Genomic DNA, 25886 nt, shown 5'->3' with positions numbered 1-25886 from the left:
ATTAAGTACATTTTATTAATCAGTAAAACTGAGGCTTAAAGAGGTTACGTAACCGCTTTAATGTCATGCAACTAGTAAATAGCAAAACTGACTTTTTAACTCTAGTCCTACTAATTCCATAGTTCACAATTCCCATTTTATGGACAAAGACACCAGGGCTGAGAGAGGTTAATAACTAAACCACATCTGATTACACTGCAGAGCTGGAATGCAAAACAGTGTGTCTACCTCCAAGCCACACTCTTTTCCCGTTTTATGACCATGTTGTCTCTTGCATTTATCTGTGTTTCTTAAAATTCTCTGAGTAGGTAGATGGGAATAGGTACCTCTCAGCTTTCTCCAAGCTTCTGCCTGCTTAGGTATTTAGTGCCATGTACGCAGTTCAGCAGAATGCTGAGAGAAGAGAGGCTCTGTCATTCCCACGGGACCACCCAGTTGCACCTGTGCTGAGGTCAAAGGCATTGCTGCCTCCACTTATCACAGAGGCAGCTAGAGTAAGTCTGGACATTTGCAAAGCCACAGGAATCTTGCCAAAGACATCAATGTTCCTAAAACTGTGACTTAGTCTTTACAGAGCTCTTGAGTGTCTCCATGTATTTAATAAGTAGTTTTGGCAGCTTACTCTGCACTGGCCCTGAGGCAAGCTGTAGGGACATAAAAATGACAGATATGGGTCCTGCCCTCAAGGATAAAAATAATAACTCACAATTGTCAGCATTGAGTATATGCCAGAGATCCTCTCTTGCTTCACATACTTGAATTCAGTTAATCTTCACATATCCCATGATTGGTATACCTAAAGATCCCATTTTACAGATGAGGACATTGAGGCACAGATAACTTAAATATAACTTTCCCATTGTCTAGTGGGACACAGACAAGTAACAAACCTTGAAATGCAACGCGTTAATCACTGGGCCTAAAGGAACACAGGATGATGTGGGGCTCAGAGCAGCGATCTTAGCCCAGTCTTAGGGGTTAGAAAAGGCTTCTCAGTGACCACAGAATGCGTTGAAATTAGCCAAAGAGGAGGTGAGGCACCAGTGAGGCGTAAGTGCTTGACACAGCAGGGACAGCGAGGCACCTTCAGGTCCTAGAAAAGTTCAGTGTGCTTGAAAAGAGAGAGAACAAAAAATGAAGCCAGAGTGATACATCTGGTGGGCATTTTTTTTTTTTTTTTCCATATGACTCATTGCCAGAGCCTAAAATCCTCTTCAAATGATCAGAACTGGAGACTCTTCAAAGTCAGAAACATGATCTAGACTGTAGCAAATCAAAGGTCGGGGAAGCATGATTAATGTCATATTGCTTTGCAATACTGCTTTTTAAAGGATTTTTTTCCCTCTCAATTCAGGTTAATTCTGGGGTGTCTTGTTTTACCTCCTGCTGTGATGAGAGGTATGTGGGAAAGGAATATTCTCGCCCCCCAGAACATCATTCTCAGCAAACTTTTCACAAAATTGCAGGCCCACCAGCCTCATTTGGAGCAGGCACACCTAGAAGGCTACACATCTCTGTGCACACTCTATCCCTCTGCAGCCCCACCTCTAACAACAGAAAGCCCGGAAAGGTGTCAACTCACTATTGATTCCTGATGCAATGAGTCCCCTAGCTCTCTCCTTCCAAAAAACAGGTGCAATAAAATCCTACTACAAGATCATATATATTTCATACCTAAGAACATGGAGTGATTTACGAAAACATTATCACTAAAAGTCGAGAGTAGAAAATGTCATGTCTTGATCTTTGTAATCCAGGTACTGCAAGGCATTTGGAAACTACTACCGGGTGGTACTAATCACATGAAAATCCATATAGCGTAAGGAATTAAACCATCCTCCCACACTTGAGTGTGTCCTTGATCCCCTCCCTCCCATCTACTTATGTCCCCAGCCTTGGGACAGTTCTTGATTATCTTTGAGGAAGTCCAGATAGATGTCTATCACTTCCCTACACATGTGGTCAGTTGTTACAACAGGTTAGGCTCTGGTTTTTGACCCCCAAATGAGGACTAAAGCATGATGGAATAAGAAAGATGAGGACTATATAGAGGCCCCCAAGGCATATCTCAAACCCAGCACCTCTGGTCGCCTCGTTCTAAGAATGCACTCTTTCCTTTTCTTCCAAATTTGAAGCTCATTGCAGGTGGGTGTGGCTGGCTATATGCCAGAGAATAAATGAAGGAAGATGGTAGATACTAAAAACTTGGTGTTTTCACAAATTGAACTTTAAAGATCCTTGTACTGGATAAGTCCAAAATGTAAATAGAGGCTGAATTAGGGTTAAAAATATTTTTAAGTTCCTGTTCATTTGTTTGATTCCTCAAAATGATAATTCAGTAAAATCAAGTCATTAAATCAGGTAGGCGTCACAGCACACACTAGAGGGATCTCCTTCCTCCTTCTGTCTTCTTCTCTCTCTCTCTCTCTCCCCTTCCCGAGCCCCTCCACTCTTCTCATATTCAGTAGGTATTATTTGAGCATCCACCTTGCACCAATGTCCTAGGAGCTCAAAAGTAAGCATGGCCCTGCCTTCTGCCACTCAGAGGACCTTGATCATCTCATACTGATCTGCTTTTTAAAATTTATTTTCATTTTTATTTCATTTCAGAGACAGGGTCTCACTCTGCCATCCCCATTGGAGTATAGTACTCACTGCAGCTTAAAAATCCTGAGCTCAGGTGATCTTCCTGCCTCAGCCTTCTGAGTAGCTGGAGCCACAAGAACACACCACTACATCCAGCTAATCTTTTTAATTTTTTTATTTTTGTAGAGACGGGTCTTGCTATGTTGCCCAGGCTGGTCTCGAACTCCTGACCTCAAGCAATCCTCCGGTCTCAGCCTCCCAAAGTGCTAGGATTACAGATGCTAGCCACAGTGCCTGGTCATCCATCTGCTTTTGAGGCAGGTGCTAAACCCAGCCCGAGATAACATGTGCAGAAGACCCAGACACCTCTGGTAGGGTCTTTTCCTCCTCCATCTATTTATCTCCTAGAAAGGGATGTTAGAAGGCAGAAAGTTTAGAGGGAAAAACAAGAAGTTTGCCGAGTCAGAGATTTTTCAGGTGGCTGCTGACCTTCACTCCCAAGCAACTGCTCCACCCTCCCCTGCCCCTGGCTCCCACCACCCCAGTTCCTTACATTTGGATTTTCTCAGCCCCAAACTTGTTGAAAGTTGTTTCTTTACACTTTTAAAAATAAGATTTGAAAAAAAATAAATAAGATTTGAAAACAGTTGGCTTAAAAGTCTCCTTTGTGATTGAATAGTGCCTATGACTGCAGTCTCCTAAGGATGTTACTTCAAACTGTTCTAAGAATATCCAAGTGGGACCAGTTCCTTGAAAATAACAGCCTTTGCAAAACATAACACATGATGATGCTGTATCATTTTCTAAGCACATAAGCAAGATCTTGGAGGCCTGCAACTCTCAGAGCCTCCAATCTCTATCTTCTCCTACCTGGTGGGTATTTCTGATAAAAAGGCAGTGCTTCCTCAGGCCTAAGAGTTTTTTCACCACAAAGACAACCTCAGCTGCAATTCACACCTCTGCTTTTAAGAACCCTTCAAAAATGGCTGAGGCAGACAGAGTTCTTCAGAATCCAGGACCCACTGCATCTTGGAGGTGGTGAGAGGGAAAGGGATTCCTTTCTCCCTTCATAACCTCAAGACAACTGAACGCTGCCAATGGAATTCTTGCTAGCTATCCCCAGAGTTTGACCTCAGGCTGTTACAGAAACAATGTTTTCCATGCGGAGCTCTTGGTTAAGAAATTTCCTCTCACCCTGAGAGTCCAACAAAGCAGTGGTTTATACACCCTCAGTTTCAGTGCAAACAGTCTAGGCTGGGCCATCCAAGCTGGCAAGAACTGTAATTTCCTGGTAGCTCTGCATGTGTCCACTCAGTTGTCATTTCATAGCTGGGGGATTATTTTTTTTTTTTTTTTTTAATAAAAAAGTGTGCTTGGGTGAGAAGACAGTCAAAATTCTTTTTGGAGCATGCAGACAAGCAGTAGGGAAGGAATCTCTCTCAGGCAGAGAGGGAAGATGCCTGTGAGGGAGTTCTCTTTGTAAGAGGGAGGAGGAAGACTTGCCTGCTTTTCAATAATGAACTTCAATGTAGGCCCCTGGTTATTTTCTTGTTTACTCCCCACTCTGTGTCATTTTCTCCTGATAAGCTCAATTGTTGACTGAAAATGACTGCTTCATCCCTAAAAACGAACCAAGGGAGTTATCTAATGCTGGGCTGTTTTCAAGTAGCAGCTGAGAAGAGAGGGAGGGAGGATGGGAAGGAGAGAAAGAGGAAAGAAAAAGAAAAATCATATTACAAGTACCTGGATATAGACGTATAGCTATAAATAAAATTTTCTTGTTCTGTTCCTAACATCATTTACTAAATCTGTATTCACAGAAGAGCCATGTATTAAATTAGAAAATAAGAGGGTATCCATCTACTCATGAGGATTTTCTTTTTTTTTAATATGTACCCCATTTTCTTTTTTTATTATTATACTTTAAGTTCTAGGGTACATGTGCACAACGTGCAGGTTTGTTACATATGTATACTTGTGCCATGTTGGTGTGCTGTACACATTAACTCATCATTTACATTAGGTATATCTGAGGATTTTCATTAAGAAGCATTCTATAGCCAAACAATGCACTATCATGATGAATCCACAGTAAATAAATAACATGCACAATTCCAGAAGTAATCACTGTGTCTCTTCCTTCCTTTCGGTTTAGTGTGCAGTGAAACTGAGCATCTGTCATATTCTTCCATGTGCTTTGACAACTACAACTCAGACAGGTTTCCTTATCTTCTGTTTAAACACAGTGACCTTTCTTTTGAACTATCTAGCCATCCCATTACCACTTCAGGCCTGCTTCCACAGGGTGCCAGTGGTGCTAAGCCTTCAGTGTTGACCTGCTGAATTGCAAAGCCATGCTGCAGTGTGAAGCCCTCAGTGTTAGCATCTATGGCTCCTCAGGTGTCTATTACGATACCAATCAGATAGTCCAATTCAGCCAGGTCATCCTGGCTATTCCCCAGCCTCTCCAACCCTTATGGCTTTGCACTTGCTTAGGGCCCAATTTTTTTTTTTTTTTTTTTTTGAGACAGAGTTTCACCCTTGTTGCCCAGGCTGGAGTGCAATGGTACGATCTCTGCTCACTGCAACCTCCGCCTCCCGGGTTCAAGTGATCTCCTGTCTCAGCCACCTGAGTAGCTGGGATTACAAGCATGGGCCACCATGCCTGGCTAATTTTTTTGTATTTTTCGTAGAGACGGGGTTTCTCCATGTTGGTTAGGCTGGTCTTGAACTCCCAACCTCAGATGATCCACCCGCCTCAGCCTCCCAAACTGTTAGTGCCCAAATTTAATAGTTGCTATTACTTTCCCCCTCTGGTTTTGATATGGTAGATCACCCATTTAAAAAGTCGTTCCTGGGAAAGTCAATTCTAATTCACAACTTATTGCTTATTTTCATTTACCATGGACACTGTTTCCCCAGAAAGTGTCCACACAGGCAAAAGGTACGGCCACGGAATGTGGGATGCACTTTACTGGGCCACTTTTACGTCAGGAAAAGAAAACCTTCCTTCTCAACAAAATTGAAATACATACTTAAGTGGAAGAAATGGGTTGGAAGGAGAAAACTGTGCTGAGGTTGTCTGAGATTTTATGTTCTTATTTTACTACAGAAACACTTGAGGGACAACCTTGAAGGGGAAAAAAGATTGATCAATAATAATGGCAGCAATTCATTCATTTAAAACACATAACTTTACTCAAGGAAGGAAAATTACTTGAAAATGGTCGACAACATCCTGTTCAAACAGCCTTTGTTTTATCAACCCAGCAAGATGCCAGAACATTCCTTTTTGTCTATCTCTTCCGATAAGGGTGCGTAGCCTTTACAAAGCAAAAAATAATTTTGTAAAAGCAGCCTTGAATGATTGTTTTTTCCTTTTTGTTACTTGTGTGGGCTTCTCAGCCCCAGGATCTTTTAATCTGATACAATTCATTTAAAATAGATGAGAATGTTCTATCACCCAATCTAAATGCCCTTGGGAAGAGGAGAGAGCCATGATAATTACAAACTACATGGTGAACATTGAAAATGGTCACACAGTGTTTGCACAGCACACTCTGGCTGGGATGAGGGATTATGCACACTGAGTATCCACAGGTGAAAAATCAAATGTAGACATTCCAGGTAGCCTGTAGGGCAAAAAGGGATGTCAGACCCGGTAACTGTTACAGGAGACCCACAGTAAGACCTTGTGAGTTGAATCACTGCAGCGAAATCCAAATGCTCTCCTATAAGAATCTTCCTTGCCGAGCCAGGACACTCCTGCTGAGCTGTAGTGTCCTTGTTGTTGGTGCTGTGTGTCTACTACTTACTACCTTGCTAAGGTCCTATGTCTGGCACTATCAGCTTTCCCAATTTTTTATTTGGATTCCTCTTCTTTGTTTAGAGCACACACATTTCTCATCCTGTGCCATTTGCCAGGTCTTTGATATACAACCTTGCTCCTGAGGAACTGGGTCTCCTGATATTCAACAGCTTGCTTAGTTTTATCTCATTACTTGGCTTGGTGCTGTATGTGATCTGAGTATGAGCTGTTCATCTTGCTTTTGACCCCAAGATATACACGCATGCACACATGCACACGCACACAAATATTATTTATCTACTTGCCAATTATTGGAAGCTCAATAGTACATAAAACAAATCTCTTTCCTACCTTTACAAATCTTACTATCCAGTGATTACGACAGATATTTCTCTTACACCCCAATAAACATATAAATACAAATTAACAAATTATGATATGTAACATGAAAAGAAAAGAATACTTTGAAATAAATCAGCAGGAAAGGCCTTTCCAGGAAAGTAACATTAAGCTAAAACCTGAAGAATCAGTAGGAGTCAAATGGACAAAGAGTTTTTCAGGCAAGAAAAACAACATAGCCAAAGATCTGCTGGCAAGAAAGAGCTTGGCAAGTGCAAGAAAATTAAAGCAAGTTAATATGACTGGAGAGTAGTGAGCAAGAGGAAAATGAAATCAGGTTACAGGAACAGACAGGGACAAGACAACAGAAGGTCTTAGTAAGAATTTCGTGTTCTGAAGTCCAGGATATGTTTTTATGAAAAAGTAATAAAATAGGCCACGATCTAGACTAATGAAGAAGAAAAGAGAGAAGATCCAAATAAAGACAATTAGGAATGACAAAGGGGATGTTCCCACTGACCCCACAGAAATACAAACAATTATCAGAGACTACTATGAACACCTCTACACACACATACTAAAAAACGTAGAAGAGATGGATAGATTCCTGGACATATACACCCTCCCGAGACTGAACCAGGAAGAAATTGGTTCACTGAACAGACCAATAACAAGGTCTGAAATGGAATCAGTAATAAATAGCCCACCGACAATAAAAAAGTCCAGGACTAGACAGATTCACAGCTGAATTCTACCAATTGTACAAAGAAGAGCTGGTACCATTCCTGCTGAAACTATTCCAAAAAGTTGACAAGCAGGGACTCCTCCCCAACTCATTCTATGAGGCCAGCATCATCCTGATACTAAAACCTGGCAGAGACACAACAAAAAAATAAAACTTTAAGCCAGTATCCTTAGATGAACATTGATGCAAAAATCCTCAACAAAATATTGAAAAATCAAATTCAGCAGTACATCCAAAAGCTTATCCACCATGATCAAGTAGGCTTTATCCCTGGGATGCAAGGCTGGTTCAACATATGCAGATCAATAAATGTGACTCATCACATAAACAGAACTCAAGACAAAAACCACATGACTGTCTCAATAGAAGCAGAAAAGGCTTTTGATAGAATTAGACACCTCTTCACGTTAAAAATTCTCAACAAACTAGGTATCGAAGGAACATACCTCAAAATAATAAGAGTCATCTATGACAAACCCACAGCCAACACTGCACTAAATGAGCAAAAGTTGGAAACATCCCCCTTGGAAACCAGCACAAGGCAAGGATGCTAATATCTGGCATCTGTGAGGAACTTAAATAAATTTACAAGAAAAAAATAAATAACCCCATTAAAAAGTGGGAAAAACATGAACACTTTTCAAAAGAAGACATACCCGTGGCCAACAAGCATATGAAAAAAAAAAAAAAGGCTCAATATCACTGATGTTTAGAGAAATAAAAATCCAAACAACGACCTACCATCTCACACCAGTCAGAATGGCTATTACTAAAAAGTCAAAAACTAACAGATGCTGGTGAGGTTGTGGAGAAAAGGAAATACTTATCCACTGTTTGTGGAAGCGTAAATTAGTTCAACCATTTGGAAAGTAGTGTGATTATTCCTCAAAGAGCTACAAACAGAACTACCACTCAACCCACAATCCTATTGCTGGGTATATATATATCCAAAGGAATATAAATCATTCTACCATAAAGACACAGGCATACGTATGCTCATTGCAAAACTATTCACAATAGCAAATAATACGGGAGTGCTGGGAAGGGAAGAGTGTGGTGCCTTTAAATGATATGGAAAGCGTGAAGGAAAGTGCTGGGTAGAGGAGGGTGTGGTCCCTGCCTAGGGGTCCACCCCTACAGACCTAGGTAAGGACAGGCACTTCTGCCTTCTTGCCCAAATGCTGCACTTTTCAATACCACCCTGGCCTGCCATGCCCCCATCCTGGACCTATAAAAACCCGAGACCCTAGCAAGGCAGAGACAGAAGCTGCTGTATGGCAAGAGGAACACATCAGGGGACACAAGCAAGAGGACATCAAGAGGAACACGTCGGTGAAGAAGACACAGGCGGCTGGTCATCGAGAGCATGCCAGCGGAAGAGCAGGCCATCCACTAGCAGAAAGCAGCAGAACTACACGGAGTTTGGCTGGCTCAGTGGAAGCAGTCTGAGAAGAGTCCGCAAATGAAGTTGAATTATTGCACTATTCACAATAGCAAAGACATGGAATCAACCTAAATGCCCATCAATGACATATTTGGTTTAAAAAAAAAAAAAAAAAGTAATACATATACATCATGGAATACTATACAGATGATGTCCTCTGCAACAACATGGATGGAGCTGGAGGCCGTTATACTTAGCAAACTAATGCAGGAAGAGAAAACTAAATACCACATGTTCTCACTGATTAGTGGGAACTAAATGATATAAACACCTAGAGGGGAAAACACACATTGCTTAGTGGCCCAACTCTAGGGGAAAACTATCTCCTTTCAGGTTCCCCCATCTGCTGAGAGCTACTTCTACTAATAAAACCTTGCACTCATTCTACCAGCCCACATGTGATCTGATCTATATACTCATTGCAGCACTATTCACAGTAGCAGAGACATGGAATCAACCTGAATGCCCATCAATGGGCATATTGGGTAAAGAAAATGTAATACATATGCACCATGGAATACTAGGCAGCCATAAAAAAAAGAATGAGATGATGTCCTTTGCAGCAACTTGAATAGAGCTGGAGGCCATTACAGTTAGTAAACGAATGCAGGAACAGAAAACTAAGTACCATATATTCTCACTTATAAGTGGGAGCTAAATGATGAAAACACAAACACATCGAGGGGAACAACACACAGCAGGGCCTATTGGAAGGCAGAGGGTGGGAGGAAGGCACAGGGTGGGAGGAAGGCACAGGGTGGGAGGAAGGAGAGGATTAGGAAAAATAACTAATGGGTACTAGGCTTAATATCTAGTGACAAAACAGTCTGTACAACCCCCATGACATGAGTTTACCTATATAACAAACCTGTACATGTAGCCCTGAACCTAAAAGTTTAATAAATAAATAAAAATAAAAAATGTGGTGTCCTAGTCTAAAGTTTTGGAAGCCACTACAGAATTTTAAGCAGCAGAATGACTGTGATCCCATTTATCTTGTTCATAGGTCAAGGGAAAGATTGAAGCAAGGAGACCAGTGAGAGAACATCGTCACAAACTATGAGAACGCTGATTTTGACCCTCTGGGTAGCCCTAGAGTGTAGCCTGCTCCCACGTGAGTCTTCAAACCTGGACAAGGGCCTTGATCTGGTTCTTCTCATCCTGACTGTATGTCTTCTCCTACTACTGTTTGGAGTTTATGGAGCTGAAACATCACTGTGGCTTATCCTCACTCAAAAGAAAAAGCCAACTCGGAAAAAAAGGTCAAGGCAATCAAATGGTATGTTTTGAAGGAATTATTTTTTATTTTCAACAATTTGTTCTTCTGCCACAAGACAACTTTAGAGATCAGTCATTTGCCTTTTTTTCAGTCCCTGGCCTTCACCATCAATATAGGCCCATGAGCCAGCACTCAATCAAGAATTAGAACAGCAAATCTTGTCTTACTTCAGATATTACCCTGATTATAGAGGTGAGAGAAACCGAAATGGAAAGTAGGATGGACAGTATCAAGCACGATGTCACAGGATAGAAACTTAAACCTCTGAGAGGTCAAATCCAGGTTTGATCCATGGGAATAAATCCTTAAATAGAGCAGAAAAACCAAATGACCTGAACTTCACACTTACAAGAGATAATCCTAGGTACAAAGTCTCTCACAAATATTACTGAATCCTCACAGATACAAGCAGGTCCTAGGGGTAAGAGGTGGTGAGAAGCATTTATTTATTACAATTCCAGGTTTATGGAGGGGAAATTTAGTGGAAATCCTTTTCCACAGTCAGGAAATTGAACAGTGTTGAAATCAGAGTCAGAACGCAGAGGTTTTTCACTAGAGGCCAAAATAGTCTTGCAAGAAGCCCGGGGGCCCCTCAGTAGTAAATATTGATAGAAGCCCACAGTGAAGGCTGCTGAATTGTGTGGGCGGTGTTTTACTGTCTCTATTTCCCTTCAGTGTGCTAGGAGACAAAAGGGGGCTAATAAAACATGGTCTGTGTTTGTTTGTGTACATGTGTACACATATGTTTACTTTCTCTGAAACAAGGACAATGATAGGCTTCAAAGTATAGGAAATATATTTCTGGGTGGCATTTTCTTCAGTGCTGTACATGATAACCTTAGAAACAGATAGATCTATTTTTTTTTCATGCTGAAAAGCAAATAAATAATATTGGTTTAATTCATCTTACAACCTGTGTCGTAAAACCAGTTGACTGTCTGGTTAGATGGAAGCAGAGCAAATTGCTTACACACGGTAAGTTCCCCCTTTTATTATTACTTTAGACAAAGTTAAACCCAAGGGAGGAAAGAAACATTTTATCTCCATGTTACCAACTCTGTTTAATTCTTTTGTGGACATGTCATGTATTGATTCCAAATCTGAATTCTTCTGGACTCCAGCACAAAATTGAAAGAAAAAAAAATTGAGGTTTGTGTGGCTTTGAGGCTCAGTTCTGATACCAGGAAAGAAACATAAAATTAAAGCATATTGTTACCATGCTGAACCTAAGAGGAGCAAGAAAGAGACAAGGAAAGGCAAAGACAGAACAAGCAACGTACCTCAAGCTGATGCACGGCCTTGGTCTGAGAGTCGATGGCACTTATTCAAAACCAAAAAGAATTCATCACAAGACAATGTGGAACCCAGAAAAATTTTCAACTCATCCTAGACAAGGACTTCATGCCTCAGCTTTATTATTTTCTTGTGATGCAGTGGCTTCCCATCAGTCAGACATGTCCATTGTAGCCATAAAAAATACTGTGTAATACAAGTAAGAATAATTTTTTGATTCAGCCACACCCCAGAAAATTCAGAACAGTGTATTTATTTATTCATAAAGTTACATGGAGTACACCATGAGAGTTGAAATTACATCCAGAAAAGTGATCTTATCGTCCCTTTATTCTTGATTTAAATGGCTCTGATAGAGATGCCAAAGGGAAACACAACCCATAACACCAGTCTAGAGGTTGCTAAGTGTTCCCTTTAAAAGAGCTAACTCTAATTTTTTAAAAATGTGTTTCCCCGTTAAATAGGGCTTATATTTCTTTTGGCTAAATCAGAAGATAGCAAAGAATATGAATTGGAAACAGCATTGATACGACCGCCGATCCTAGCTCTGGTATTAAGTAGCTGTGTGACTTTGGGCATGTCATTGACCCTCTCTGAGCCTCAGTCCCCCGGCCTACAAATGGGGGAATGCAGTCAGAAGATCAAGCAGTTAGATTCTAAGGCAGATCTAGTGCTTAAATGAATAAAACCCTTGCACATAGTAAATGTCTGGCACACAGTAAGTGTTCAATAAATGCCAAGTACTCTTGTGGTTGTTGTTCCACGTGTATCACCACATGTAGGATTTAGGTAAATAATTGAGCCTCTCTTGACCTTCAGTTTTACCTACATGTTGACTTAAACCATTATTATGAATATTAAACAAGTTAACATATGTAAAAGGGACAGGCACAGAGAAAGTGCTCATTAAATGTTTTTTTTTCTTCCCCAAATTTGTATGGGCTTAGAAGTAGGAAACACAAAATAAGAACAAAAGAAACCCTCTCCTCCATAGCAAGATCTTTAGGGGAAAAGAAAAAAAAAAGGGGCTTATGGTACCCAGCTCACTGGAAATTTCTGCTACTCATTAAAAAAAAAAAAAATCCTTCTTTAAATACATACACCAAAATTTAAGAAGAATCCAAAAAAATCAGAAATACCCTATCTCTTTTCTTACTGTGATAAAAAACTGCACAACATAAAATTTACTATCTTAACCATTTCTAGGTGTGCTACTCAGTAACCAGGAATATTCACATTGTGTAATTAACCTCTAGAACTTTTCATCTTCCCAAACTGAAACTCTGTACCCATTAAACAATAACTCTCCATTTCCCCCTCCCCCCAGTCCCGGTAACCCATTCTACATTCTGTCTCTATGTATTTGACTACTGTAGGTTTGTTTCATGAATGGCATCAAATGGAATTGGTCCTTTTGTTATGGCTTACTTCACTTTGCATAATATCCTCAGCATTCTTGCATGTTGTAGCATGTGTCAGAATTTCCTTCTTAAGGCTGAACAGTATTCCATTGTACAGATATACCACATATTGTTTATCCATTCATCCATTAATTCTCTAAGTTTTACCCAAACTATTAAAAAAAAAAAAAATTCAAGGTAACACATTGCACTATCCCCACCCAGCTACCCCCACAATGTAGAAAATCTGGTTTGCTCAGAGGAACCAAAACCATGGAGAAAATAGACCTTCTTTGTGCCCCCGGTCCCAACCTCTCACATGTAGAATTATCACGGTGGTAACATAGCTTCTCAAACTCCGCCAGCACTTCTTCCTCAGCTCAACCCAGACAAATCCAAATAACAGAAATAATAAAACCCTCAGTTCCTCTTTCTCACCCACCAGAGGAATCTCCCATACCTCACTCTCCTTACACTGTTGCCCTGAACTCTTCTCATGTCTACCTCACCTTCTGAGAGCACAGGGGGACTTGGGGAGCAATATTGATTCTCCCAGAAGGAATTTACCAAAGGAGAGGAGAGGAGAGGTGGAGGTCATGAAGCGCGGGCACCCGGCAACAGATTCTTCTTGGAGCTGCATTCTTCATCGCCGGTCTGGCCGGAATTTCTTTGGATTTTCTTCTAATAAAGACTTTGTTATCATTCATGATTGCTTTCATATTCCACAGAAGAAAAAGAAAATAAATACACAGACTGCTAGTTTGATTTTTTAGAATATTTAAATCCTGAAATAGACACCAAAATGGTTTGCTTAGCTGGGAGGGACGTTTAAAACCTCAAAAGGACAGTGTCCCATTCTGCCTCCATCTCTCAGACTTCTGTGTGTTAGCAGCAGCCACACATCCCTCTCATTCAGATGCACGAGTCCAAACTATTTTATAACTGAATTTCCAGTTCCTTAATTACTAAAATGGTGATGGGGTTGTTATTTATAGTTTCAGGGTAGACTAAACCTTCCTCTCCTTTCTAATTAAATCATAACATGGCTTCAAAAGTGTGTTGCATCATTCCTACCAGATCATAAGCAACAAGACGCTTTTTCGTTTATCCTTCTAGTGCCAGAATCTTGGATGGGCTGCTCAGTCTCTGCTCCTCCCTATCTCCCCCACACCCCTTGCGGCCCCCTTCCACCATGGTAACTCCTTTACCAATAGGTGATCACTGTCAAAACCCTTAAGATGACAGGGTCTGTATGCTTGTCTTCGGGAACTACTAAGATGATCCACTGAGCTACCAATGTTACAGAGAAAGAAGTAGTGCTAGTGGATTTAAAGAGAAATAAAGTCAGGAAGTTCTGAGACATGGAAATAACCTTGGAGGCTTAAGCAGGGAGACTCTGGAGCTGTACTGACCCACGTGGTAGTCACATGTGGCTATATATATTTAATGTGAAATTAATTAAAATTAAATAAAATTTAAAATTCTGTTCCTCAGTCACACTAACCATATTTCTAAGTATTTATTATTTTAATAGCAGATACCATATTTCAAAGTACTCAATAGCCACATGTAACCAGAAGCTACCATATTAGACAGCACAGATATAAAGCATTCCCATCATTGTAGAAAGTTCTATCAAACAGCACTGCTCTAGAGATTTCCAGGGGAAGGTCTAGTTAGCAGCTCTTGAGAGACAGCAGAGTATGTATTAGCAATAGTATGACAAAAGAATTTATTGATCAAACAAATAGTTTTGAGAGAGAAAGGGGGTATTAATAATAATGATTCAGTAATTTTAATAATTAGTTAATACTTAATGATAATTATCCTGAAATACAAAGAGTGAAAGGGGCACAATGAGTATTATGCTGGGATTACAGGCAAATCTGGAAGCCTGATCATCTGATCATCATATTCTTCCTGGAGGGGTTATTTGGTAGATTACAATCCCCTGGAGTTGTATAAGCATAGCTGTTACTTTCAGAGATAACAATTAGACTTCACAGATACAACTAGAATGTCTTCCTATAGTGCTATCACCTAAAAAAAAAAAAAGTGATTTTCTTCCAGAAACAGACCTACATCTAGATGGGGCCAAAGCCACTCTCTCCTTTTTGGTGCTACCCTATTTCCAGTCTGGAGAATCCCAGACCATGTTCAGATCTGTGTTTTTCCTGGGTCAAGCCTGGAGAGGGCTACCCTCATGCAAAATGTGCCCAGTGCTAGAAATAGGATTGTTTTCAGCAGTTTCTCTGGTGTAAGACTCTGGTATTAACACAGCTAGTTTTTTTTTATTGCTTGTTTGTTTGTTTTTGAAAAGGAGTCTTACTCTGTTGCCCAGGCTGAAGTACAGTGGCAAGATCTTGGCTCACTACAACCTCGACCTCTCAGGTTCAAACCATTCTCCTGCCTCAGCCTCTCGCATAGCTGGGACTACTGGTGTGTGTCACCAGACCCAGCTAATTTTTGTATTTTTAGTAGAGGCAGTGTTTCACCATGTTGACCAGGCTGGTCTCAAACTGCTGACCTCCACTAATCTAGCCGCATCGGCCTCCCAAAGTGCTGGGATTACAGGTGTGAGCCACCACACCCGGCTAACACAACTATTTTAGAGTCACTTTATCTGCCCCAGACCACAGACTCTGTTGTATCAAATAGTGCCACTGGAAGAGAAGGAGTAGAAGCAGAAACTCTGATGATCTCTCAGGGTCCCTGGGTGGCAGTATCACCTTTCTGTTTCATGGAGTTATGGGGGAAACCAAGAACACTGAAAAACCTTCCTTTTCAAAATGCTGCCAAATAATGAATTGAGCAGGTACACCAAAATCTGTTGAAAGTTAAAGAAAAATCGAAGAACCCTAAATACATTTGAATTTTTACATTTGAAATTTTACATTTCCCTCACCTGGAGTGAGGTGCTGAAGCTCCAGCCTGGGTCCCATTTGGTGACCGACATGAACACAAACATAGGCCCTCTCTTTGCCCAGGAGCAAGACAGTCATGCCGGTAGGATGGGATCTTCCATTCAGGGTCATCAAAGAAGGCTGAGTGCTGTCACTAACCTTTCAGCACACCCCTCCTAAAAGTCATATGGACTCAAAGATGCATCATGGCCATAGAATCAACCCTAGGAAAATAGTAAACAATGTCATCCTATTGCTCCCAGCCTTCCCACTTTGGGTTGGTAGATTTTCTCATGGGGTGGAAACTCAGCACCATCATTGCCACGGGTTCAAAGATCCCATGTCCAGCCTCACGTGTCTGGGCTGGTTCTGTTCTGAGGCTGCTCTAACACTGGGAAGTATTCCTTTCTTCTCGCTGACAGGTTATCTCCAATGATATTGTAGAGGTGACCAAGCGCCAAGGACAGCCCTACTTAGGGAATGTAATTCAAACCCTTTGTTTAAGCTCACTGCTTCATACAACACAAACTAACCCAGCACCTTCAACGTGGCAAACACCTCTTGGGGACAATGAACACATAGCTGTGAGCAAGAGAGACGGGACCTTGTCATCACAGAGCTTATGTTTTAGTGGGAGGAGGAAGACAATGAGCAAATAAACAGAAATCATTCCGAATGGTGATAACTGCTGTAGAGGAAAAAAGGTGATATTTGAGAATGACTGCAGTGACTGAGGGACAGCATCAGATGGCATTGTCAGTATGAGTTTCCGGACGGGGCCAGTGGACCTATGATCTGAAGGTTGCCAGCCAGCTATAGTGGAGGAACCCAGAGCTTAAGCCCTTGAAGAGAAACACTGAGCTCTGCATTTTTAAGGACAACCTGAAAGAAGGTGAGAGATCCCGCCTTGTGAGCAAGAGGAGGGAGCAGAAGAGGACAAACTTCAAGAAGTAAACAGAGGAACCATCCCAGGCCTTGCAGGTACCATAAAGTATTTGAGTTCATTTTAAGTGCAATGGAAAGATACCCCAGAGTTTTAAGTAACAAAATGGCATGATCTGATTTACATGTTTGAAGATTACTGTGGATGCTGCATGCAAAATGGATTCCAGCAGTGGTCCTCAAAGGAGGTTCCCAGACCAGCAGCAGCAGCATCACCTAGAAATCTGTTAGAAATGCACATTCTTAGGCCCCACCCTCAACATCCTGACCCAGAAACTCTGGGGGTAGAGCTCAGCAATCTGTGTTTTCACAGGCTCTCTAGGAGATTCTGATGCACACTCATGTTTGAGGACCACTGCATTACAGGAAGATGAGATTGGATCACAGGAAACCAGTTAAAAGGCCACAGGGCAGGGATGGTGCTCTTACTGATGTTGTTCCCATGTTGTAGGGTTAGATGGACTTCCCCTATTCAGGAAATGCTCCCTTGAATTTAGAATGTCCTTCAAGGGAAATTCAGTGATAAAGATGTTCTCTTTCTGTCACCCAAAAGCTATCTTCTAGACAGAATAGAGACCTTTTCCTTTATTTTTTTTTTTTTTATGGAGGAGGTATAGAATTCAAAAGACTGCATTCACACTATTTAGCTAAGGAAAAAGCAATTGAAATGTGCACTATTTTCGTATCTATACCACATCACACAAGAAACAGACTAATCTTCTGGTGAATACGGGAGACTGGTGTATATAGAATCTATGCCTCATATAGACCAGAGATGGAGATGTTCTACCCTAACATAAGTGTATGGATTCTTATCTAGAACAACAGTGAAATTAATGAAGAAATGCTATTAGAAGTCAAATCCCTTGACATGCTCACAGAGCCTTTTATGTGTGTGCTCACACTAAAGAGAGAAGGAAACCTTTATTTCACATCCTCTCATAGTCCCCTGTACAGGAAGACACCATTCTTGACTAAAGGGGACCTCTCCCAAGGTATCACTGAAAATACCCACACTCTTTTTGTGGGCTCAATGAGCTGGATTAATATTATAGCTGCCAGCATCATCCACCAGCTCTTGTCTCCCAAGGAACCTGAGAATTACAAAAGAATTCATGCCAGAAGAGTAAAATGCTGTGGCTTTGTTACTAAGCCCTTTTATGGAAATGAGTTTATTGGATTGGCCAGCCAGCCTGGTAAGGAGGGAAGGGAAGAGCCAAGGAGAGATTTAGGAATGTTGATCTTTGGGAAAACAAAATGAAGATCAGAGTAAGTAAGGGACAAGAGTCACTGGGGAAAAGAGGGTTACCAAATACATGGAGAAAAATATAATGAAAAGGGAAAATACTGGAGTAAAATGCAAAATCAAGGATTGACACAGTAAGGTTTCAATTTTCTGCTGCCTCCTCCTAATTGTGTGATTTAGGCAAGTGATATTAATGCTCTAAGCCTCGGTTTTCTCATCTGTGATGTGGGGATTATAACTGGAGCTACTTCAAAGAGATACTGCAAGAATTAAATCAAACCTCGTGGTTAAATGTCTGGTCTAGTACCCAGGACGTGGAAGTTAGTAAATACTAAAGACCTCCTTCCCCCAGACTCCTTTCATCTCCCCCAGCTATGACATGGGAAGGAGGAAGAAAGTCAGATGCTTAAAAGACAAAAGATAAAGGCAATTAGTTATTTTGTATTTTTCTATTCTAAAAGTGTTGAAATTTTAATATCTTGTTTTGTTCAAGGATAACTGTCCCATGTCCTCCTTGAGGTTCAGAAAGTAAAATGGCCCCTCTCAAATCCTTGTGGGGCTATCATGCATCCTGAAGCCCCTGCCCTGGCTTCACAGAGTACTCCCTGGATGTCCACCCCAGAGCTACTCAGTCTCAGCTCCTAGAGTTAAGGAGGACAAACATTGTCTCCCCACTTTGCCAACAGGTTCTAGGAGGCTCAGAATATGAACCTGTAAAGTCTAGTGCTCCTTACAACTAGCCCCAAGCATTTGGAAAGGGGAGGAAGATGAGAGGATCCAAACTTTTATGATTCAGAAGCCTAAGTGAGTGATAAGTGCAAAAATCCTAACAGAATGTTTTCTGTCTCTGTCAATGGAAAATATTTTGTAGAGTTCTGAAAAGGACCTTGGGTTACCCAAAGTCCAAATTAAACAGAGTAAAACAAAACAAAACAAAAAGAAACAGAGAAGTTCTGTGACTTGACCAAGGTCATATAACAAGAGAGAGTAGCATCCCTGACCTTTTTAAGTCAACAAGTCTACGCACTTCTCAAATGGCAAAACTAGTCTGGCCAACATGCAGAACATAATGTTCCTCTTTGAACAATTTGTACTTGGAAAATGAGACCATCTTTAGAAATTCTCACTGCTCTCCTGAGACCAAACACTGCAACACTGATTTGAAAATGCTTACATTTTAGAAACAACTGCAAAACAGAATCATTCATTATGCCCCTCAGCAGCAAAGACCATCCCTGCCTTGCACACTTGCAATTGATATTTTATTTGTGAGGAGGCATTCTTTCTCCCATTGCCAGTCAATGTTATTTGTAGCCTAATAATTTATTCACAAAACAACCCCACTTATTTGTGTTCCAGATATTTCTTTCCTAGGAGACTCAATATATTTAATGATAGCACCACAAATATGCCCAATAAGACAGGGCAATTTGCAACCTAATAGAAAACAATATGTTAACAATACAATATGGTTTCCGTATGAAGAACAAAAGAATTTCCTCTGAATATACTGGCACTGAGACATGCAAGGGAGAGCAGCAAGACACAGCTACTCATGTGGTTGACAAGAGCAATTTCCCAGCAAAAGCTGGGGGCACAGGTCACAATCCATGACCAGCAATGGTGAAAGATAAGCCATAACTGACAGTGAGAACATGTCCTGCTTCTCCAATCCAATCTGTCGGCCAGATAATCAGTCATTCTATAATTTGTTGTATTTCTTACGGAAAATAAAAAGAAACAGATCAAAAAATAATAAGTTGAATTATTGGGCAAAAGGAAAAATCAAGGAAATGCTAATGCAGACCCATGTAACTGGGTTTGCTCCCCACTTTCAAGATAAAATTAACATCACATGTCTTTCGTTTTCCCTAAAGAAATCTGTCTTGAGCCCCCATTGCCAAATCAGTAGAATGGCTGGTATCCTCCCCCTTGTTACCATTTTGAAAATATTTAAAAGGCCTAGGAGTTTAGAGCTCCAAAAAAAAAAAAAGAGAGAGAGAGAGAGAGAGTTGGGCTGATTCTGACATCCACATTGGGAAGAGACCCTGGTGTGTGATCTGCCCACAGCTACCCCTGCTCTCCCTGCCACATGATGGTGGTCCTCCATCATCACCCAGGCTTGTAGCCCATCCAAGTCCCTACAGAGTCCACTCCAGATCTTCATGGAAAAATAATCTTACTCCCTCAAGAGTACATTTGATCCACAATTCTTTGGTTCCCAGAATCATAGCCCTGAATGCTTAGCTTTTTCCTACGCAGCCACCCCTTCAAAGATAACACCCACTTTCCAGCCCCATCACAGCAGGTCAAGTTTCAGCCCACGGTGGACACAGAGCCACTGTCTGTTCCTTCCCTGGGATCTATGACTTTTCCCCCTAATATCTGGAAGCTTTCCTCATAAATCCCTGAAACAAAATGAACCTTACTACACACTTTTGGTCCTCAAGAGAGCTATCCATCCAGCATCTAGGACTGCTACCTAACTGCCTCTAGAGGATCCATGAGCTTCAAAACACAAGCAGTCTGATTTTACGTTTTTGACAGCCACCTCCTTGGGGTATACCCTGATGATTTGTGTTGGGAAGTGGGAAGGAAACTCACTCCCTCCTTCTTCAGAGAAGAGCCAACATAAGCATGCCAAAGATGATTTAATCTCCTTAGAATGAGCAAGATGAATCTTTGTCACTTTTTTTGCTAGGGTAGAAAATTTGAAAATCCAAGTTCAACCAAAAGTGGAAAATTCTGCTCTAAATTAGTTAGACTAAGATCTAGAACACCTCCACACACATAAACAATCACTTAGAATGGTATTTGCAAATGTTGTGTAACCCTGCAAATACTTACTCTCTCCAATGTGCATTATTACTACTTGCTTTATGAATTTTGTGGAAATTGAGTGTTTTGTGTAAATTAGTAGGAAAGACAGAATTTAAAAATTAACTTGCATATTGTCATGTGCTAGGTAAGAGACAGAAATATCATTTGACCCAGAAATCCCATTACTGGGTATATTCTCAAAGGAATATAAATTATTGTATTATAAAGATGCAAAGATGCATGCAACCATATGTTCATTGCAGCACTATTCACAACATCAAAGACATGGAATCAGTCCAAATGCCCATCAATGATAGACTGGATAAAGAAAATGTGGTACATATACACAATGGAATACTATGCACCCATGAAAAAGAATAAGATTATGTTCTTTGCAGGGTCATGGATGGAGCTAGAATCTGTTATCTTCAGCAAACTAAGGCAGGAACAGAAAATCAAATACCACATGTTCTCGCTTACGAGGAGGAGCTGAATGATGAGAACACATAGACACAGGGAGGGGAACAGCATACCCTGGGGCCTGTTGGGGAGAGGGGTAGGGGGAGGGAGAGCATCAGGATAAATAGATAGTGGATACTGGGCTTAATACCAAGGTGATGGGTTGATCTATGCAGCAAACCACCATGACACATGTTTACCTATGCAACAAACCTGTACACCCTGCACATGTACCCCAGAACTTAAAATAAAAATTGAAGATAAAAAAATGAAATGTGTTAGGTATCCAGTAGATTACTTCTTGCCCGTTTGTATACATCTATGCCACTTATTTAAACTTCAAAACAACCTTATAAGATATATATTATTAAATTTATTATAGATGATACAACTAAGGTTCAAAGAGGTTAAAAACTGAACAGCAGTCAGTAAATTATGAAGCCAGAATTTGAATTCTCAGCTGCTTTTCCACTTCCTATTCTGATATTTCTTACAAAAGAGAAGACAAGAAGTAGCTTAGTTTCCTAGCTTCCAAAATTAGGAGGTCCATACTGAGAAGAAAAAAACCAAATAATCATTGTTTTTCTTAAAACTGCTTTGGAGTAATCCATTTATGCGTGTTGATGTGACCCCTCCAGAATCCCTAGAGAAAACACAGGGCCTGTCTGCTTTACTAGAGTAGGATACTGAAAGTCTGAGGCTGACTAGACAGCAGCTTGTGTAGGACAAAGGACATTGCATTAGCAAACCCAACTTTGGTTGATAATCACAGAAGCAAGTAGTATGAAACACAGCCAGGGGATGGAGAAACACCTGGACAAAGAATTGATTTATTGAGGGGAAGATAAGATTAGAAGAATTCAAAGCCCTTGTAAGAATACTCTCACTGGAGAGAGCTTGATGATTTGGTTGTGCCAGGCTAGAAACAGAAGGCTGTCCTGGTACCACAGGGAGTATCTCCCCTGTAAAATAAACAATGCTCCACTATCTAGGATTCTATTTTCCCCTCTGCCTTTTCCTATCCCAAGTCAGCCGCTGGAATTATAGAAAAATAGAGAGCAATCGTAGAAAGTCCTAAAGACATTGAGCAGAGTACTGGCTTCCTTTGCTTTTCAAAGTTGGCCACACATCTCATTTGATTCCATGTGTCACCCCAACCTTGTAAAAGGGGAAACTAAAATACAGCGAAGCTGAGTGACCAGTCCATGTTACTGGGAATTAATAGGTTTTAGCAGAACTCAGCTCCCCTAAGACTCAGCTCTATATTTCTGTTGGACAAATGAAGACAGGAGAGAATACAGAGGATACTACCTTCTTCAAAGCATTGTTTTGTTTTACCCTCTCACCCTTGCTCTCTGTTCCTCCATATATCACACACACATACATTATACACATTTTATTAGATAATGGTTCCATGAACAAAAATAAGAGCTGCTGGATATGGATCAAGGCGGGTAATGTTTTGCATCGAGAATATGGTGAACATTCATGATGGAATGGATTGGTTCACTGAGATATGTTTGCATTCTGGAAGAACCCTGGTTCTTTAAAAACACTTTTTTAGGCCAAGGGACAGAAAAGGGGAAATTTGGTGTGCTAACACCTAGATCAATTTTTTAACAAGAAAAAGGTAATGGGAAACTTTCTCAAATTAGTCTATAAGAAGAGCATAGGGTCTTTGTTATTATCTCTCTAGTATTGTCTTTTTATAATGAGAGAATGGTGTGATGGCATCCAGACCTTGCTCACATAGTATTGTCTTTTTATAATAAGAGAATGGTGTGATGGCATCCAGACCTTGCTCACAGATATCATTTTTTGTGTCTACTTGATACTCAGGAACGGTGTGATTTTTCTCTGTGGCTTTTCTACACATTGGTAAAATGGGAATGTTTCCTAAGAAGAAACTGGATCTTTTCTACAGTACCTCCCCTATATCTAGGCAACCGGGACCCCTGCCATGGGTTCTGTGCTTCAGAAGGCCCCACTCTAGACTTCCTACAGGGCAGGAGCAAGAAGTCCACAGGACTAAGGGTATTTGCCCACCTGGAACCCATGCCCCAAATTCTAGACCAAGCTCAGTACCTGGGACCCCGGGATTACTAATTCTGGAATGTACTTCAGAGCCTGCACGGCCTCCTGCAAGGGAGCAGCCTCCTGAGAGCAGACAGTGAGATCCAGGTCTGAACTGTGACCAAGAGGTAACTTTTTGTGGGATGGGGAAGAGGCAGACAGATGGAGCTTGTTCATGTGGATGCAGAGGTGTAAGTGCCCTGAACAGCAGATGGGAATAAAAGATGGTAAGCCTTGGTAGGATGGAAGCTTGGGGGTGGGGAGATGGTCTGCATTTGTACTTTTGCCCCAGGCCCTGCAAATGAAATGACTGTTGCGGGAAGGCTGCCTTTATCAACACCTAAAAAGCAAAGGCACCTAGTAGGCTCATTGCCCTTTTCTTCTGCTCAATTCATCTTCTACACTATGACCATCATCCTTTAAAAACAGACACAACCATATCAAGTCTCCGATTAAAAATAATCCATGGAGTCTGTTGCTTACGCCAGCAGTTCCTAACCTTTTGGCACCAGGGACTGGTTTTGTGGACTACAATTTTTCCACGGACTGGGAGGGGGTGGGGAGATGGTTTTGGGATGAAACTGTTCCACCTCAGATCATCAGGCATTAGATTCTCATAAGGAGTATGCAACCCAGATCCCTTGCATGCACAGTTCATAGGAAGGTGTGTGCTCCTATGAGAATCTAACGCTGCCACTAATCTGACAGGAGGCAGAGTTCAGGTGGTAATGCTTGCTCAACCGTCTCTCACCTCCTGCTTTGCAGCCCAGTTCCTAAGAGGCTAAGGGCTGGTACCGGTTCATGGCCCAGGAGTTGGGGACCCCTGGCTTGCACCATCATAGCTGAACTCTAGATACTCCCTACTTATCCTTCTTCCCACAGACCTTGCCCTACCAACATTTGCTGTGCCTTATCTGTTTACCACCTTGGACAATCTTTTATTCTTAAACACGGTCTGCACATTTAAGCCCATATACCTTTAATCATGATAGTCTCTTTGTCTGGTTAGTATACAGAGTGTGAAATACATTGTTGTTGAATTGTGTTGAAATAATGATTGACTGATATGACAGAACACATGTTTGAGATGTTTTGTTTGTGTTTGTTTTCTTTGTATTTCCCTTGCCACCCTATTTTAAGCAGGTTGCCAACCTTTCATATCTCACTGCCTTGGGAATTTTTTTTCAGTGTGGAAAGCATATGCTTCTTCCTCAATTCAAAGGTTTTTCTCCTTTACTAAAAAAGTCTAAACTTTCTCCAGAGATAATATTCCTAGGAGGAGTAATGGTGGCCATGAGAAGGAGCTTTTGAGGGGAAAGATATAGAAGGAAAAATTAAAGAGTTCACCAACGATTAAGAGAGCACAGAGACTGGCAGGTCCTGAATGTGGTGTCAATGTTCTGGAGGCCACAAGTGCTCAGAGAGTTTGAGGAGCTGCAGAGTTATGAGGCTATGGAGATGATATGGATGTCGAGACAATCTCCACAAAGTTGTCTGGCTGAACTGTCCAGAAGCTGGGCTGTGGCACTATCTTCTGCAGTATTAGCCAAGTAATGCTTCCTCTTTCCTAAAGAACGTGCAAGCAGTTCATATTGCCCTTTAGTCAATGGGAAAATGCCAGAATAATCCTACAAACAGCCATCTCTGACTCAGAAAATGAGTGAATGGCTCACTCAGGGGAGTTAGGATCTTCTCTAGCCACTTTCACTGTTACCAAGTTGATGTGCTCATTGATTCCAGGTTATCTAACAGAATTTGAATGGGATTTCCTCTGGCTATGTCCCTAAAAGAGACCTTTATTATTTGGTCCAGCCATTTATTATTTGTTCCCTTTATCCCATAGTATTGTTTCTGTGCATTGTCAGCTGAAGTGATAGTGTAAGACCAATCATGAAAAGCAAGCACAACAATTTCCCAGGAGCTGCTTCTGCTGGCTTTGTGAAAGGCAGTTCCTGATGGACACAAGCAAGAGCTGCCTACTTTAGGGGTCCATAGACCTGAACACCTCAATCTCAGAAGTTAAAGAAGGTTGTATCTAGTTAGGATGAAAGTGAATTACGGTAGCCAATTGTGTCTCGCAGGTTTCCCACAGACACAGGGCTTGGAAATTAGAAATCAAGAAAATGATGAGCCATTATATCCAAACGCAGCATCTCCTGACTACTACAACTCATATTAAAGTACTAAGTCTCCTAGGTACTGCTGCTTTTCTCCTTGTTAGATGTAGCCTATAGGTGTTTCACAATTGACCTAGCAGCAAACAGCATAAAACTTTCACCCTGGCTCTAAAACCCATCCTAGCATACCAAGATATATGCCTTGAACCCACCCCATGGGTATCTGGAGTCAACTCAGAACAAGGTGAGTTTTAGCTTAAGATTCACCTTCCTTGCTTTCTGCCTAGTTCCAAGATATTTAGTTGGGTTAAAGAATGTCAACGTAATTAACGAAGCGAGTCTATTTTAATGGTGTACCAAATGTCATTTTGGCAAAAGAAAGGGAAGGGAAGGGAGAAGGAAGGGAGGGAGAGAGGGAGGGAGGGAGACAGG

The 25886-nt window shown here is 41.2% G+C and overlaps 1 pseudogene; it reads left to right on the top strand.

Annotated features, from left to right (window-relative positions):
• The first annotated feature begins 371 nt into the window (after nt 1-371).
• The window catches only part of LOC108542621 (cell division cycle-associated protein 7-like), a 50364-nt pseudogene continuing 24849 nt past the window's right edge, over nt 372-25886 (top strand).

This window comes from Rhinopithecus bieti, unplaced genomic scaffold, assembly GCF_001698545.2.
Source record: "Rhinopithecus bieti isolate Rb0 unplaced genomic scaffold, ASM169854v2 scaffold_19708, whole genome shotgun sequence".
Taxonomy (NCBI): Eukaryota; Metazoa; Chordata; class Mammalia; order Primates; family Cercopithecidae; genus Rhinopithecus; species Rhinopithecus bieti.
The sequence above is the reverse complement of the archived record's forward strand: the minus strand, read 5'-3'. Positions and strand labels throughout refer to the sequence as shown.